Raw genomic sequence first — 17,190 nt, 5'->3', positions numbered from 1 at the left:
TAACCTATACCTCAACCTGTGACCACTACGGCCATGAAGAATCGATTGACCATATTTTCTGCACCTGCCCGCAGTACAATCCACAGAGGTAATGCCTTCGCCACGAACTTGAACAGCTCGACGACCAACCGCTATCGAAAAAGAAGAATTTTACACCATCGAAAGGACCTACCGTCACAGAAGAAAGCCTTGCAAGCACTATTACGCTTTTTGCGATCTACCGGCCTTTGTGAACGTCTTTAACTAGAACGCCTTCTGTGTGTGTGTGCCTCCGTGTGGGCGTGTTTTTTAACGCTTTCCTCTCTGTCCTCTTTCTAAACCCCTATCTCCCATCCCCAGTGAAGGGTAGCAAGATGGAGACTGATATCTGGTTAACCTCCCTGCCTTTCCTCTTCATCTTTCTTTCTCTCTCTCTCTCTCTTTTAAGGGCTTTAACGTTGTTCAAGCCAAGCTCTCACGTTCAAGTCTCTGTGGCGCAGTGGATAGCGCGTTGGACTTCTAATCCAAAGGTCCCGGGTTCGAATCCCGGCAGGGATGCGGCTTGTTTTGCATAGGCTGTTCCTTTTATAAGCAGAGTATGGGGGTTACAGAGGCACCATTACCAATAGGAGCCGGACACAGCAAGGTCAATATCACCAATTTGGTGTCAGTATGGCGAATAATAACGTCAAGACGGAGGGAGATTAGGTAGTACATTGTGGCAAAGGAAACTTCTTTCTTCTATTAAGACTGCTTACATATTTTACTTCTAAGCGACTCTGTAATGACAGGGCGGCGAATGATTTAATTCTTGACTGGCCAATTAATCGAAGTTTATGTCTTGTGGGCCAGCTACGCCTGCTTTCTATTCGCTGACTTTTGCCGTGAAAAACTAGCGGAATTTTTTTTTATTTTCTTCGCAGTTTTCAATGTCATGCCTGTCACGCCTATTACATGTCATGCCTATTTACCCAAGGTGGGTGCCACGACCGTTAAAGCACTGCCATCTATAAAATAACATTATAAGGCTTTACGTGCCAAAACCACGATCTTGTTATGAGGCACGCCGTTGGGGGGACTCCGGAAACTTGCACCACCTGTGGTTCTGTAACGTGTATCTAAATAGCATCTAAGTACAAAAGTGTTTTCGCCCCCCACCAAAACGTGGCCGCTGTGGCCGGTATACGATGCCGCGACCTTGTGCTTAGCAGCCCAGCATCATTGCCACTATGCAACCACGGTGGTTAACGCCTCCTTTTGCTGCTGGGTAAAAGTAGCGGAAAAAATCTTAACAAGCGTGGTGTTATTGTGAAGGTGATGATAAAACGGCAGGTTAAATCCCAAGATTTTATGGTGGCTGCATCGTGGCTCACCTTTTGAGGGCGTTGAAAAGACAAGGTTTGAAACAACGTGGCAGTTTCTTCTCACATATGTGCATCCATGCACGCACTGAAAGGCACATGCAGTGCTTGTACAAAGTGAAAATAACTGCCAAATTTTGTTAATATAGGCTTATTTCAAAAGCCTATATAAAACTGCCTTCGTACGAGCATTAACCAGCTTCACGCAGCGCTTTAGAGAAAACCGCCAATATGTGCATGCGAGCTAAACGGGAAGCTGAAATCATGTATGCCTTATTTATTTATGAAAAACAAAGCACACAATCGGATTATTACGAACTCACGCTGCTTGAGTACATAGCTCAGGAATAATTCGTTCATGGGCACATATGGGCTGAAACGAGTAAGCGTGCCACGTTGAAAGAATGTTTATTATATTGCTGTGCTAACTATTGATAAAAAGGGTGTTTGCTCCGATAACAATGTGATCTTTTGTTAAAATTTCCTGAGGCACCCTACAATAGTTAGACATCGCCTTGCTGTGGAAGTGAGTGCACTTTTTTTTCTGCTTCGTGTGCTGTTGCTGCGTTCTTGTGCGATGGTTCAGTTCTTCTCTACTTTATACTTTGTCGTTTTAGTTTTGTCTTGTTGCCTATGTTATAGCTATCACGACTCTCTCGGATTCCCTCAAAATGAAGACACCAGAACTTATAGAAGCAAAACACGTGCCATCGAGCAAAAAAACTTTTTTTCTTAGGCTGAAGGCAGTAAGCTAATTGTTACTGAAGTTATCAACTTATGGGCTGATGCGTAGTTCCTTACGGAATTTTACTCCACCCTGAAGTATTACTGTGCACCTTTATAAAACTGGCCGGTTTGCTCAACAGTTCATCGTGGGCATTGAAGCTTTTTTTTTCGTGAGTCTTCTGATTGGGAAATGCGATCAGGGCTTTCCACCAAGCTGTGGTGATTTAAATTAGGCTCGCAATGGTGAACTTCGTCGCAAGCAGTTACTATTAGGATTCGCACACCAGCGTTTTTGAGATTTTGAAACCAGTCAGTGTGTGACTGCGATTACCTTGGCCGCGTGTGGAGGTCTTCTTGGAACATTCGTTTATAATTAAGAATAAAACAGAATACATGGCAGGGTTCTTCACTCTTACGAACTATTCGAAGCGCCGTGCCATAGAGTGCTCGACACAAAACGCCGCAAAAATCTAGCTTCGAAACTTCGGGAAAGTGCTGTACGGCGTAGTTAAACAACTGTAGCTTCTATATGATGAGCAAAATGAGAACAAAGTAAAAGCGGCAGCCAGCGTTTCGACAAGTGTACTTCTCTTTTTCAAGACAATTCCTACAAAAAGGCAAGTCCACTTGTCGTAACGTTGGCTCCCGCTTTTACCTTGTTCTTGTTTTGCTCATCATCTTGAATTTCAATCTCCCGCCTTCCCCGTGTTTTTAGTAGCTTCTACAGGTTGTTAAATACAAAGTGAAATACAAATACAAAGTCTCTGTCTTTTGAAGTCAATTCACTCTAGAAACAATCGCAATATTATGAGCGTAGTGTATTGTTTTATATACTCCCGAGCCCCTTCATCTTTCTGAAAGCCTTTTAACTGTTTCTGTAGCCGTGGTATTTCAGAGAACGCCTTTGAATTTACGGGAACAGATTGGGCATGGTACTAAACACTTGTCTAAGAAAGTCTTAAACGTTAGAGAAAAAAAGCAAATTTGCCCTTAACATAGTCATTGCATAACTAGAAATTCCTGCCTGTAGAAGAATCGGAACTAATCCCACAGAAATTGTGCAGTACAACTTGTCATGACGGCGAACTTCGAGTGTTTCTTGTTCTATAGTTGAACCGCCATGAAGCTGTCATGCTGCTGCTTTATGCACTTAAAGCAGTGCGATGCAACCGTCAATTCAGGTTAAGCTTAACAGCAGCTCTTATGGGCATTTCCGCAATACATCTTCAAACCGGAGGGGTCTTAAAACAGTGCTTTTTTTTAGTTATAACCCATGCTAAGCGGGATAACAGACTAAATGATTGATCGCATGTGTTCATTTATTTTTTGTTTCTTGCCAATCTTTTTTATTTTTTCATTAAACCCACAAAGATATTGTGTAGTAATTTTGGAACCACTCTCTTCATTACGCTATCATTGCATATATTTTGGGCTTTCACCAGTACGATTAATTTATGGATCATGTTGTGTAAGCACCTTTTGATGTTGTGTGCGACGACTCAGATTCGTATTTTTGTTGGCACGACTACAAAATTCCTATAATTATATTTCAGCAATATTTTCATGAATGAATTAATATTAAGAACTTATGATGGCGAAATAATGAAATACTAATGCATCATTATTATTTCATTCATCCCCAACCTTTATGTTTGCAGAAACGATAACATTCTTTGTAACGCAGTTACGCGCTTTTCTCTTCGCATTTGTTCTTGTATGGACTTTATTTAAGATCTTTGCGGCATAGACGGACCATTGCTAGTCTATTCTCATATTCAGTTAAATAAACAACGCCAAGAGGCTCCGCATTGTCCTTTCTCTCCACATTGCTCAAAATTGCAAATATTATTCTTCGCGAAAAAGCACATTCATGTACCTCGTAGAAGTTGTTCTTACGCAAGAATGTGTAACCTGTGCGCCGCACCGTGTGAGGGCGATAGTGTAATTGTATCTGTATGCGGACCCGCGAGCTCTCGGCCCAAGTCTTGGATAAAACGTAAATTTTAACCAACTTTGTTTGTGCGTTCCCAATGGTATGTACAATTATTTTGGAAATTAAACTTTGATTTGGCACGTTACGTACTTCCAGAGAATATATTTTTTAATTTGAGGTGCTTTTTATTTATGGACACTTTTCTTGGCACATTACGTGCTTCGTGAACTCACCTAAACCCAGCAAGTGCTATAGACTTTTATTGATGGCACTCGGCAGCAACTCATTCATGTAGGAAGAAAAATATCCCTGCTCATATATGTACGCACAGCACGGACGTTTTTTATACATGCAAAATATTGCGACTAAGTTATGGATAATATTTACACCACTTTGTAACTTCTAGTTGACTGCCTATGCTTTATGGCCAGCTTGTCAACAGCAAAGCTGGCTGTATAAATGTCTGCTTCCTTCGGCATGGCTTGGAGGCTGCACGCAATACTTACAATTGAGTTTTCATTAAAGATTTCTTCACACACTGTAAATCTTAAACTTTTAACGTAACTCACACAACTTCCTCATTTTATTCTATAGGCGAGGAAGTATTTAGAGAAATAACAAAACCATGAGCTTGGTTGCAAATTTCCAGGGAAAGTGAACAAGATATGATCCCTGCTCAAGACCAATAATAGGTCAGTGGGTCAGTGGGTTTATGGGAATGTTATTACGAAGGATTCGTGATGCTCAGATGAATTTACACTTGTTAATGTTTAGTTTCATACACCATGTTCTTCAGCAACTCGAAAAAGCATTACAATCTTACTATAGGATAACTACATCGTTCGCAGTTATTATTTCCCGAAAGATTACACAGTCGTCAGCAAACAAATGACCATGTGAGGAAACGCAGCACATCAAATCATTCACATAAATAAGAAAGAAAAAAGGCAAAATATCCGTTCTACCAGTAAGCAAGAGAGAACACCACTGAGCTCTGAGCTATTGTTGTAAACCGAAGCCCACTGAGAGCGGTTGGGTGAAAAATACTCAAATCACGTAAGTAACTTGCTACCTTTATTTAGAAGATGAAGTTTGTGTAGCTGTACTTCATAGCATACCTTGTCAAATGCCTTTGAAAAACATAAAAATATGTTATCTGCGAAGGGGAATCGAAGACGAATGGCACTCAGGTTGTGTGCGAGTGATACTAATTGAGTTTCATAAGACTATGCCTTTCTGAAGCTGCGTTGCGCGCAAATGAATATGTTTGGTTCAAGAAAGTGATCCAGACAAGAAAACAAACTATGTCCTAAATTTTTACAGGGAATGCTGGTAAGTGAAATTGGCCCGTAGTTTATTTCTTCAAGAAGTTAAACTTTCTTTTTTTTTGGTTCGCCTTCTTGGTGTCTTTGACGAGACGCTCCTAAAATGAGATCATTCAGCAAGCTCAAGACATAGTTTCAGCTCTTGTGCCTTTCCTGATACCGGAATGAAATGTTGTCCAAGTGCCGCCTGCATCTTTTCGTTGTGCATGTCATCATCTAGATGAATAAAATACAAGACCAGTTATCAAGTTGAAGACCCTTAAACGAGCTACAAGGTGACAGTAGCGAATATCGATTTTATTTGTTTCTCTTCTTTGTCGATGTTCTGTTGAGCTGCCCTGCCGATAATTTAGAATGCTGCACCACTGGGTAAAGACAGTTGACAAATTGGCCCCATGCGTCGCGGGCTTACAAAGCGACGTGGTCACTGCTACGTTTCATGAAAGTGATTGGCCTCAGGGGCTGATTACAGGCGTGAAGTTGTGGACATCCGCCCGTATTCACACCGATAGTACCTTCTTCCCTTCCTCTCCTTTCTTTTCTTCCCTAAAACTCCTTCCCCTGTGTAGGGTAGCAAACCGGACGTACGTCTGGTTGACCTCCCTACCTTTGCTTCCTTCCTTTTCCTCCTCCCTGCCTCCTTACTAAGTCGCAAAACATGTCGACAGATATTGCTTAACAAATAATCGACATCTCTAGTTCATGTTGATGCGAACTTTATTGTGCACTTGAAAGAATTTTCCAGGTTTCGCGCTAGATGTCCTCAAATAAACCTGTCTGAAACATATTTTACTTTTGAGAAAGTGGTACTTCTTGTAGTGAATGTAGATTATCTGTGGGGCATCAGGAATCGTTGACCTGCATGTATAGTTGACCTTTCAGCGCCAATGCTCGCACACTCTGAACGGCGATTTTTCGGGTTTCTCAGGAGCCTGTGCTAAACCTTTCAAGATGAAATCGCCCCGAGGAGACTTTCTGCCACGAAGCCTATGCTTTGGAATGTCCTTTAAGCGATCACATTACGAGATGAAGCGCCGTTAGTGCGACTTCACTGTAATTAAGGATGCAAGGAACTTATTTGACCCCTCCCTAATATGGCCTCATGAACTGTCTTCGGCTTTCCGTGCCTAAGTTCTCACTGTCCGTTCAACCTTAAGATTTCCAGACACGTAAAAAAAAGTGCGCAGTAAATGTGACATTAACTTTTCTCCCGCTCCCCCGGTCATGGTCGTAAAGAAAAATCCGTCTCACTTTTGCTTTCATTTCTGTAAAGAAGTCGTGCTCATCGGTCGATGCACTTAGATATGCAGAAACTAAGTGAGGATGGAAGGCGTAGAGATTGCGGTGTCGGTGATGGGGATAATAACAGCGCTAGACATACCAATATTAGGTCCGGACATGATATCTTATGTAACACAACAATGTGATCTGCTTACGGGAGGTAAATCCTAGGGGCACCCACGTAGAAGTCGAGATGCTGGCTCGATGCGGCCTCGATGAGTGAATGTGAAATGTTAAGGCTCTTTGTTAACGCCATGAGAGCATGTTCAACTTGAGGAAAGGGCCTTCTCAACATTTTAAGCGGGTTTTTTCTTTTTTTTTCTTTTTCACTTTCTTTTACTTCTTTCTTTTTTTGTTTGCTACCTAGGAGAGCAAGCAGCCATCCTATGTTGCTCTACAGGAGACGATGCGATGCTTCTTAGACCATAGAACTGTGCTTGAAATTTTTCATCGTCTTTTTTGCGGTTGTTTCGGTTACCTAATATCTAAACTGCCCGTCAAACTGCCTGATACAACGACAGCGCAGCATCTTCGCCTGCGTGGTCTATCGATAAAACAATATATTCCTAAAAATAATTTCTGAAGGCTTGTTTAAGAACATTGACACACATACATTATGAGTAAGCGCCAACAGAAGAGCTTTTTTTTCAGCAGAAGGTCCGTATGAAAATGAATTTCGACTGAGCAAGATGCTGGATTTCTTGCCCAGTTACGCGGTTCTCTTGAAGACATTAAACAAAAAAAAATATTTCGACTTGAAGTAGCCTTGCGCATGTACATAGCTTTTAACTGAAGCAGGTTGAGAGCATGTGAAAGCACGTATGTAAAATTTACACTCCTAAGGCTGCGGTATGGGAAAAAATATGTCTAGGAACCAAAGAAAATGATTGCCAAAGTAAGCTTACATTGGCGGTCCGTAGGCGTGTAAATGTGTGCCTCATGTGCGCACTTGTGCATGTGTGCGTGCATGTTTGCGTCTTTGTGTCTGTGTGTGTGCGTCTGCGCGTGCGTGCGTGCGTGGGCGCGCGCGCTTTTATCTGCCTGTGCGTGTGTTTGTGAGTGTCTAGCGCAGGCTTGACAACGATACACGCGGCTATGCTTGAAGTAGGGTAGAAATTCGGCTTTGTTAGTACGATATCCTTCAAGTGAACCTCAAGAAACAGAAACAGGAGGAGGGTACAACACATGCTGTCACATTCTCTTTCTGCCCTTGCTATTTTATTCCTTTTTTTAGCGTCACTTGCCGTATGTCCTTAAAGATTGTCGAAAGCGTGTGTTTCGCTTGTGTTGTGTGCGGTAGTAGTCCTACGCGCGACGCCGGGCACACTATAAGGCGTTTCAAAACGCTGGCTACTCTTATAGGTATAGGGTGGAGGAAACTGGCTATACCTCACTATTGCAAGTAAATCGTTGCTATGTGACGCGACGCACATGCCAAGCCCCTCAAAGTGCTAGCTTACACGAAGGAAATGGTGAGGTCATTGTCGGGCTACACGTAGGTCTTTGGCTTAATGGCTATAGAACATGGGGCTGCTGCGCGGGGAGACCTTGGTGCCAATGTCGTCATAGGACACGCACTTGGTGATTTATTGAAATTGGGCAGTTTAAAGTGTCGTCACAGCTACGCGCCTATACTACCTTTCGTTGTTTAATGTACTGTGGCTTAAATTTTAAATCTTGCTACATGAATACTAACAAACCACAGACCATAAAGTCATGTCAATGCGAAACGAGAACGAGGAACGTAGGTAAATAGGCGATCCTAATGGTTTCTCGTGACTATACCGAGAGTTCCCAATGGAGCCACTGCTGGGAGAGATAAGTTAAGTTACGTGGTCTGGTAGCGCAATCTAGAGAACGCTGCGATGCTACGTTAGATCTGAATGAAGAGGCCAGGCTGTTCGCACTTTCCGCTTTGATTTATGGAGCTGAGAGGCACCAGACTACAGCACACGAAGTTCGCAATCGGCCGCCGTGAGCAGCGTCCCTGGTGTTGATGACGATGGTGGTCTAATGGACCCGGCATCTAATGGTTGTCCCAAAGAAGCAGAGGGGGTATTGTACGCCCACGCATCTCGACAACCAGACAGTACGCGAACTTTCACTTGAAAGCAAACTTCGAATGAGAAATTCGGCGGGCACCCGTCTTGAGGATGGCGCGTTTGCGTTAAGTTTTTTACGGGCCAGCCTGAGTGAATGCCAAGCACACCATTTAGAGGACACCATGGCAACCATAGGCTAAAATAGTGACGGTGTCAACTGTCGTTAAATGATCTTTGGGTTTAATATGAAAATGCCATTCCGCCACAATTTAGTGTAGCGTCTACGATATAGCAACTAACCCTTAAGCATTTATTCTGCAGTATAGTTGCGTTTAACAAATTACACGTAATTAATTACTCCTAACCGTACAAAATTTCGCTATAGTTTTGTAATTGATAAATCACTCTGTTTTGCTTTGTTAACTTCACTATAATTTTGCAGTAACAAATTATATGTAAACAGTAACTTTTTTGGCAAGTCAGCCTCTAACGGGCGTCACCTCACTTTTGTAAGATAATTTTCTTCTCCAGTGTTCGCAACTTGCAATATCAACATTCAATCGAGCTCACACAACGAGTAAGGTTTGAGTGTCGCTCCTGATGTCCTCGCAAGCAAAGCAGAAAAGATTACGGATGAAAATATTGAAGAGCAGTTGCTATAGGAGATAAACAACCTATCAACTTGGTTTGCAGAATACACACTGACAGAACAAGGACAGCTTGTTTTGTTTACCATATTTGTGAAACGTTTGCAAACTGTGTGAAAAAAATAATGTAAAGTTAATTGATAACATTTTAGTAATTGGTCCATTTTTCATGCGGCGGGAGTTCGCAGCTATAATCAATAACATTTCTGAATGAAATGGCTGTAGCTGTAATTGATTACTTTTTACCGCAACGTGAACAAATATGTTCTACAGCCACAAAGCATAGTAAACCTTTTCGCAGCCTTAAAAGTGCTGGTTGGCCCCGTATTTAGCAACATTACCCTTAAGGCGTATAAAATGATTACTTTGTACGCGCGCTTAAACTACAGCTATACTAAGAGAAGACGTAGTTGAAAACTGTTTATTAATTCGACTACCTGGTGCATGCCGAAATAGCTGACCCATGAGTTTGACCTCAATAGACATTCGACTATTTTTTGCGCACTTTTCCGGACGCTGGTCGCACCAATCGTAACGTCTAATCGTCACAAAAAGTCGTCAAACAAACAAAGGAACAAAGAAAGAAACAAACAAACAAGCCAACAAAAACTTCGTTTTTCCCCGCCAAGGGTTTTGTATTACCCGTTAAACGTAAGGGTTAAGCAGGGAATAAGCCAGCCACCTTGAGAGCCCAAATTTGTTTTCTGCGTACGTGTTTATGACCATTGAAAACACTCAACGACAGTAGTACCCGCTGTGTTCATACCAACTGGACAGGAAAGCTATCATATTAGGCCTTCTATATTGCATTTGCGCCCGTATATAGAATCAGCCTCAACATAATAACTAACACTTTACTTGTGACGACGGCGAACGACGTACTGATTCTGGATGAAAATCATACTGATATTCAATGAAGTGTGAGGGTACACATGCCGAAGCATTCGCCTTGGGACATGCGTTGTATTTGACAAATTTGTGGAGTTTTTTTTTTCAGAATCATTCGACTTTGCTGTTTATGCGACAGGATGTTTTACTAGGGGGGGTATTTAAAGCAAAGCTTTCTTGCTGAGTTCGAGGCACTTTTTTGTACGTATCTGGCCTCTTAACACCGAAGGTCACGGATGCACACTTCGACAAGCGGCATAGAATACCTTTTCTCGCAGGCAAGCCAGTGTGTTGAGATGCTTCTGAGCGTTTCAAACCGCAGTTGCACCAGAAACACCACGAGTGCAACACGACACTATGGATTACCAATGCAAGTTTTACCAAATAATATATGTATCATGTACTGTATGTAAATGTGTGTATATAATATTCAGTGTTTATGTAATTCATAGCCACCAAAAATTGTCTTCGTATAAAGTGCTGCTCTTTAATGCTAATATTTATACCTAGAAAATCACACTTCATATACACACGCACGTGGTTCATGAGCGAATCGAACCACGAATGCTTCGCTTTAAGTAAATGTCAATTGGAGTTAAGTCTGCCTGTTTTTATGCTTTAAAGAGAGCTGCCTGGTAAGCAGATCTCTGCGCTCTTTAAAATGGGCTTTCGGACATCTGTCTATTCGTTGTCATAGCCTCACTCATAATCACCCAAAATGCAAGCCCACCACCGCAACCACCACAAGGTACCGTGAGAGCACAAGTCCTGTCTCTTACTTTCTCCTAGAGATACTAGTGAAGAAAACCGAGGCAATTTTGGCTACGCCATGCTCAGAATGTGTGGGAAGTCGTAAAAATCTCCTTTGTCAGAAATGAATGGAGAACAATAATTGGGACATAGTGACTCTACAACTAAAGACATGTACACATACAGATATATAATTCTGCTTGAAAGCGTCCAGAAACTTGCTCGACGTCCAAAGCCCTTTGAAGTATCGTGACCGTTCAGTATCATTTCTTTGATTGAAGCTGTCAGGACATGTGTTAAATATGCCGTTTATTGACAAAAATGAAATGTCTGCCAAGAGAACGAGACAAAAAGGCGTAACATATAAACGCGGTTCTTGAAAGGGATTAATTTTCATCAAGATTGGCATGCAACAGTCTACTTAGGGTAGCTTGACCCTCGCCTGGGGTTTGCGAAAGAAACAAAGAAACGAAGAAAGGAACCCTTGAGGGTGCAATTTAGGTCCTGTGCCTCCGATAAACCTTAATGATGCTGGGGTCGTATTGCTCCCATAGCAACTAACAATGAGTCGTGCATTGCGTCTCATGATTGACGTTCTCCACGGTCTATCTTACGCTCACCGAAACCAGTAAAGTGAGAGTGCCATTCTTTTACTTTTGTTTTGCGTATTTGTCACTCCGAGATTGTTTTTCGCAGTATTGTCTCGAGAACGTGTACACTCGCAATATGACTCTAGACGCCTGCGTTGCCTGCAACGAGTAATGAGCAACGCCCACGTTGTGCAAGCTAGTGGAAAGCGTACTTGACAGCGACAGTGATTTGTAGCCGTGCACTGTTGTGACACTGCGCCAAAACAAGATCTTTAGGATTCTGGCGTAAGTACTTAAAAGAATAGTTTATAGTAACTCTCTGGGAAAGCAAATTAATTCTAGGGATAAGTTATGTTAGGATAATAATGCTGATAACGAAATTTCTAAGCAAAATTCAAGGTGCAATCAATTACGTGCTCCAGCAACCACGAAATAATTGGGCCGTTTTCTGCAATTGGGAAGCAGCCCTTCAATCTCAGCAGGTTGTCCTAAGTCATGGGTTACACGAGTAGCTGGCTTACGAAATAAGGCACGTGCATCACCAAGCAGTCGAGAAAGGACACGACATTGTATTTCGATGGTTGCCGAGCCACTGCGGAATTGTCAACGAAGCGCAGATGAAGCTGCGTGATCGGCTTACCAAGAACATCAGCGGGTGCTTATACAGGGGGTTTTTATTTAGCTGCACCAAATTTTTAAAATTAGAAATATATAAATCATGGTAACGTTATGTTTACCATTCGAGTGTATGGATTGGTAACTTCTAGATACAGAACAATTACCGAAATTACGTGCGTAATTAGCGAAGTTATCGTAATTAACTTTCTAGTTATCAACAATAGGTGGCTACAGCAAATGAGTACTTTGTGGCCCGTCCTCGACACTACCTAAGCCAAGGTTTTATTTTGAATAGCGGATTTCATGTGGGAGCTACGCGAACAATTAGTTCCCCTTGGCAGGCTCTTTGAAACTGAAACTGGCTGGAAAAAGATTTTCTGTGTCATAAACTTCGACCCCCCCCCCCCCCCCCGCCTTTGGTCACGTATCTGAAGTCACCGCCGGTCCCAACCGCGAGCAGCTTGCATCATCTCCTTGCTGCCTGCGGCGTTGGCCTAGCGCTTCAATGCCGGAAGACCGCCAAAGTTACTTCGTCATTTCGTTGGGCACCATGTGTCCACTTCTTCCGACGACATGCCGTTTCAGGGGCCCAGCGGAATAAATGCGCGCTCTCGCAAAAAATATCCTGCCACCATGGCCGATGTGTTGTTACATGCACAATGCCACAAATGGAATTGTGCACTTTCTGAAGCTCACTTGACAGTACGAGTGCTTGTGACTGCTGACATCCCTCTGTGAATGTGTTCGCGGTGACTGAATCATTATTTGTTTCCTTCCCTTCCCTTTTTGTTTCTCTCACTTATTCATAATGCTGCTGCATTTCTCTATACGACGACCTGTTTGCAAATGTCCTATGTGTTGCTGTAAAAATATGCTTGCTGTAACGTGCGACCTTTGGTAGACTTGAAGATAATGCAGCCAATGGGGTCAACCCTAAATGGCGGATAACCATGGGGGCAACATGCGTTACGATTTCTCCCTGTGATCATAAAACATGAAACGATGCCATAGTTCGCACAGGAGAGCCTCTCCTATGACATGAATGGGTGCTTTTGCGAGCCACATAAACGACTTTACACGTAGTGTCGCTGTGTTTGTTTCTTTGTTTTCGGTGCGATATACAACACCGGAAGGATGTATCAATAGTGGATGCATTCTGCACTGATGTATTTGCATCACTTTACATTTACAGCACGTGCGGTTTGACGTCACATGAATAACCGGTACAGAATTTCAAACCATTGGCAAAAATATTATATGTAGAACTTTGTCGATATGTGAAAAGATGCACTTCGTATTTATAGTATTCTTTTTATTTATTTGCTTCCTTAGAACTGAAAACGGCGCAGTGGGCATATTTGCCAAAAATCATGAGCACTCTGTGAAGGTGGACGGCCAGCGAAGCGTTTTAGCACGCGACAAAGAGGAATTTGAACAAAGGCAAGAACGCATTTACTGTCTTGATTGGTGGTCATTATGACGAAAGGTACGCACACACATTTATTTTTACCCATTCACCTTCATTCGTGTGATACATTTGCTAAATACATTCGTGTTTTCATTTCGCGATACTCTGAGGCAAAGATTTTGAGGGCGGAAGGACCACACGGACTGGCTGTGGGCTAATGCCGTCAGCGTCTCAGCATATGGAGGGGCAGTTGGGACAGCTAGCATTATGAGTGGCACTGGAGTCAGCTGTGGAAGATGACGACGATGAACGAGCGAGCAGTGGTACGAGTCATTGCTGATGATAGTTTTCGCTCACACATATTTGTTGAGGGACGCGAAAAATGCATGGAAGCCTAGCCGCAAATAGTTTCGCTGTAATATATTAGGCACCACAAAAGAATGATTAACTCACGACCCAGAGTTACACAACTGCGTCAACATTTATACTGCTTGTAAACGTCAAACAACTAAAAAAGTAATAGTTGATTTGAAACAACTTACAGAGGCGCATGATTAAACATGCGCACCCAACATCTCTGCGGGATTCGAACCCGGGACCTTTGGATTAGAAGTCCAACGCGCTATCCACTGCGCCACAGAGACTGCATGTGCATCTCCTAAGAAAAATCGTCTTTTAACAAAAGACACACATCATTGTACTCGAACACGTAGTGATGCCGTGTTTAACCACGAAACATGCCTGCCTGCATGAAATTGGAATATATTATTGGGTAATTAGTCATGTAGGTTGTGCTATAGCTATTCATATTCGGCTTTGTGCCGTGATATTTTAAATGCGGTGTACATCTAGGCACGACAATGCAGGCGTATGGTAGGCATGAGCAAATTAAAAGCTTATTACATGTATGCGGGAGAGGAATCGTCCTGACACTGAATTTTTAAACGAGAGCGCAAGAACGCAAGCATTGCTCTGGGCAGTACCTTCGGACTCCTGGCACCATAGTCAGAAAGGACAGCCTGCCATGCCGGTTTACCACGTTAATCAAAATTACGTCCAAGAAATCACTCTCCACTTTTTTTTTCTTCTTGCTACGTGCCGTCTCTCTCAATTATGAACTTTGAAGTGCATATATACCTATGTTTCTGCCAGCTGTGCAAGCTCAATGTCATATCTTTATTTTTTTTCTCTTACTTACCTTGGTTATTAGTGCAGAAAATATTATAAAGAATGGTGGTGGTATAGTGTAAGCTACCTATGTTCGTGTTCGAGCTCATTTCTCTGCTTTTTTCCACATGCAGTAATTCTGCGCACTCGATTCAGTCCCTCAGCTCACCCCATCGTCACCACGAATATTCTGACACAGTTAAATTCCCGCCTTGAACGTAACAACTCCATTAACTACTATGTTAAGAAAATTATGTTATACAGCGATGCGTCGAAACAAATAGCAGACCGCTGTTGGAATCCAAGCCCCCTGTTCTTTGTGAGTGCCACGTGTGTTTCTAAAGTTTCTTTTGTTGAGTAGTATCCCAGTTTGGACAAATGCGTACATAGGCATTCTCGACTCCCATAGATCAGTACACGTTATAGGCCTCACAACAATGACTGAAGAGCTCACATGCCGTAAGAAAAAGTTGGAAATTGGCTGCTTTGTTGAACATAGTACGACTTGAACAGTCCCAAAGTGAAGGATCGCTGTATTATCTGTCTTTCGCAGACATTCATGAATTTCAAGCAACCATATTTTTATTTCGGAACGGGAGACAGAGGCTTAGGAGAAGACAGCGCTTTGAGGCTAATACACGCCTTTGCTCTCTGTCACTTCACATTTTTGGCTGAATTATTCAAATGGAAGCAGGCAGAACTTAACAAACTTAATGTGATGCTCAGGAAGCTCGTTAATGTAGCCCTGGGGATACCCACTAACACTGCGACCGACAAACTCATGAGTCTAGGGGAGCACAACACAGTAGAAGAAATCGCGGAGGCCTAACAGCTAGCGCCACGCGAAAGATTGACAAAATCACTAGCTGAGAGGAACATATTACAGGTAATAGATACAGAACCGAATACATCAAGGAGCCCAATAGAGGCAGAAGTCGAATTAAGGACTGACGTTAGGAACAAGATCAGAACCAACCCTCTCCCCAGAAACATGCATCCAGAATATGATGTCGAAAGGAGAAAGGCAAGAGCTAAAGCACTCTTGCAGGAAATAGAGCAGCAGAACCAACTAGCAGCTATAGTTGATGCTGCCTGGGCGAAAGGTAAAGAAGCATATACGGCCATTGTCTCAAATTATCACGGGAAGGTGCAAGATGCTATCACCATTTTTACCAAGGACCCCATGGTGGCGGAACAAGTGGCAATTGACCTAGCCATCAGGAGTAATAACTGGGCCTGCATTTACAGTGATTCGAAATCTGCTATGAAGTCTTTTGATAAAGGTTACGTAACTGGAGTCGCCGAAAAACTTTTTGAAAACATTGGGATTATGAGAACTGAAATCCGATGGTTTCCTGAGCATATGGGGAAAGTGGACGAGACTCGGGTAAACCTCAATGAGGTTGCTCATGACTTGGCACGAGGACTTGCTAACCGTGACAGTCACAACCGAGCCATTCACCATCAAGCTAGGGAATCTAGAGATCATTTAATAACATACAATGACATTACCAAAGACTACTATTTAGAACGCAGGCAATTTCCATTGTCACATTCAAAACTAAACAGGACTCAGGCAGTCTCACTGCGCTTATTGGAAACAGGTACATATCCCATACCGTACACCATTAATAAGATAGATCCAGAGAGGGAGATTAAGAGGGACTGCAACGATTGTAATGGCATCATTTGAATCAGACATATGCGGGCGGGGTGTCCCGCGACTCTCCTCAACCTCGTTGAAGAATGGACACAGTGGGAGAAAAAAGATTCAAAGCCCATTGTTTCAGGACCAACTAAGGGCCGTCCAGAGGGCCCATGATGTCACTAAATGGCTTGGCCTGACAATGGCAGCGTGGGAGCGGCCCGCCTTGGCTTAAGAAGTCGAGCCTCCGGAACTCATTACAATAAAAGTTTTAACACACACACACACAAACACACAAACACACACACACACACACACACACGCATGCACGCGCACACACACACACACACACACACACACACGTACGCACGCACGCACACACACACAAACAAGGGAGCTCGTACGCAAAGGGGGAAACAAAGAAAAACGCCATTAAAAGTAAGTCCGATATGTTGTCTTGTCTCTCTCGATATCTTACACGTGGACACTTTAACCTTTTACTGGAATGCACAAGCAGTTTCGTACTGACGCGTTCCCAGCCAAGAGAGAGACGTAGAGAAAAAGCAAGGGGAGCAAACAGTGAAAATATCACAGGAGCATCGCGCGTGAGAGGTTATTTATTTATTTATTTATTTTCGTTTGTTTGCGTTGGCTATAATCGCTTACATTAACGACTATCGTCTATAGTTTTCGCACATTGTTTTATTGAGTACATCCACTTTGATGCTTTACTATAGCAAGACGCATAAAAGTGGCGGATTTACAACTTTCCGAGCGAATAACAGCAGCGGGAAGAAACGTCGCGAAGAACCGGACCGCGAAGAAGCACC

General features: G+C 42.8%; 2 non-coding genes across 2 annotated transcripts; one reads left to right on the top strand and one right to left on the bottom strand.

Moving 5' to 3' along the window:
- Nucleotides 1–464: 464 nt before the first annotated feature.
- TRNAR-UCU (transfer RNA arginine (anticodon UCU)) lies at nt 465–537 on the top strand. Its single transcript has one exon. It is a non-coding gene; the product is annotated as a tRNA-Arg (tRNA).
- Nucleotides 538–14,120: 13,583 nt separating this feature from the next.
- TRNAR-UCU (transfer RNA arginine (anticodon UCU)) lies at nt 14,121–14,192 on the bottom strand. The gene has a single exon. It is a non-coding gene; the product is annotated as a tRNA-Arg (tRNA).
- Between the last annotated feature and the right edge of the window lie 2,998 nt (nt 14,193–17,190).

Source organism: Dermacentor albipictus, chromosome 3 (assembly GCF_038994185.2).
Source record: "Dermacentor albipictus isolate Rhodes 1998 colony chromosome 3, USDA_Dalb.pri_finalv2, whole genome shotgun sequence".
Taxonomy (NCBI): Eukaryota; Metazoa; Arthropoda; class Arachnida; order Ixodida; family Ixodidae; genus Dermacentor; species Dermacentor albipictus.
This window is presented reverse-complemented; position numbering and strand designations above follow the sequence as displayed.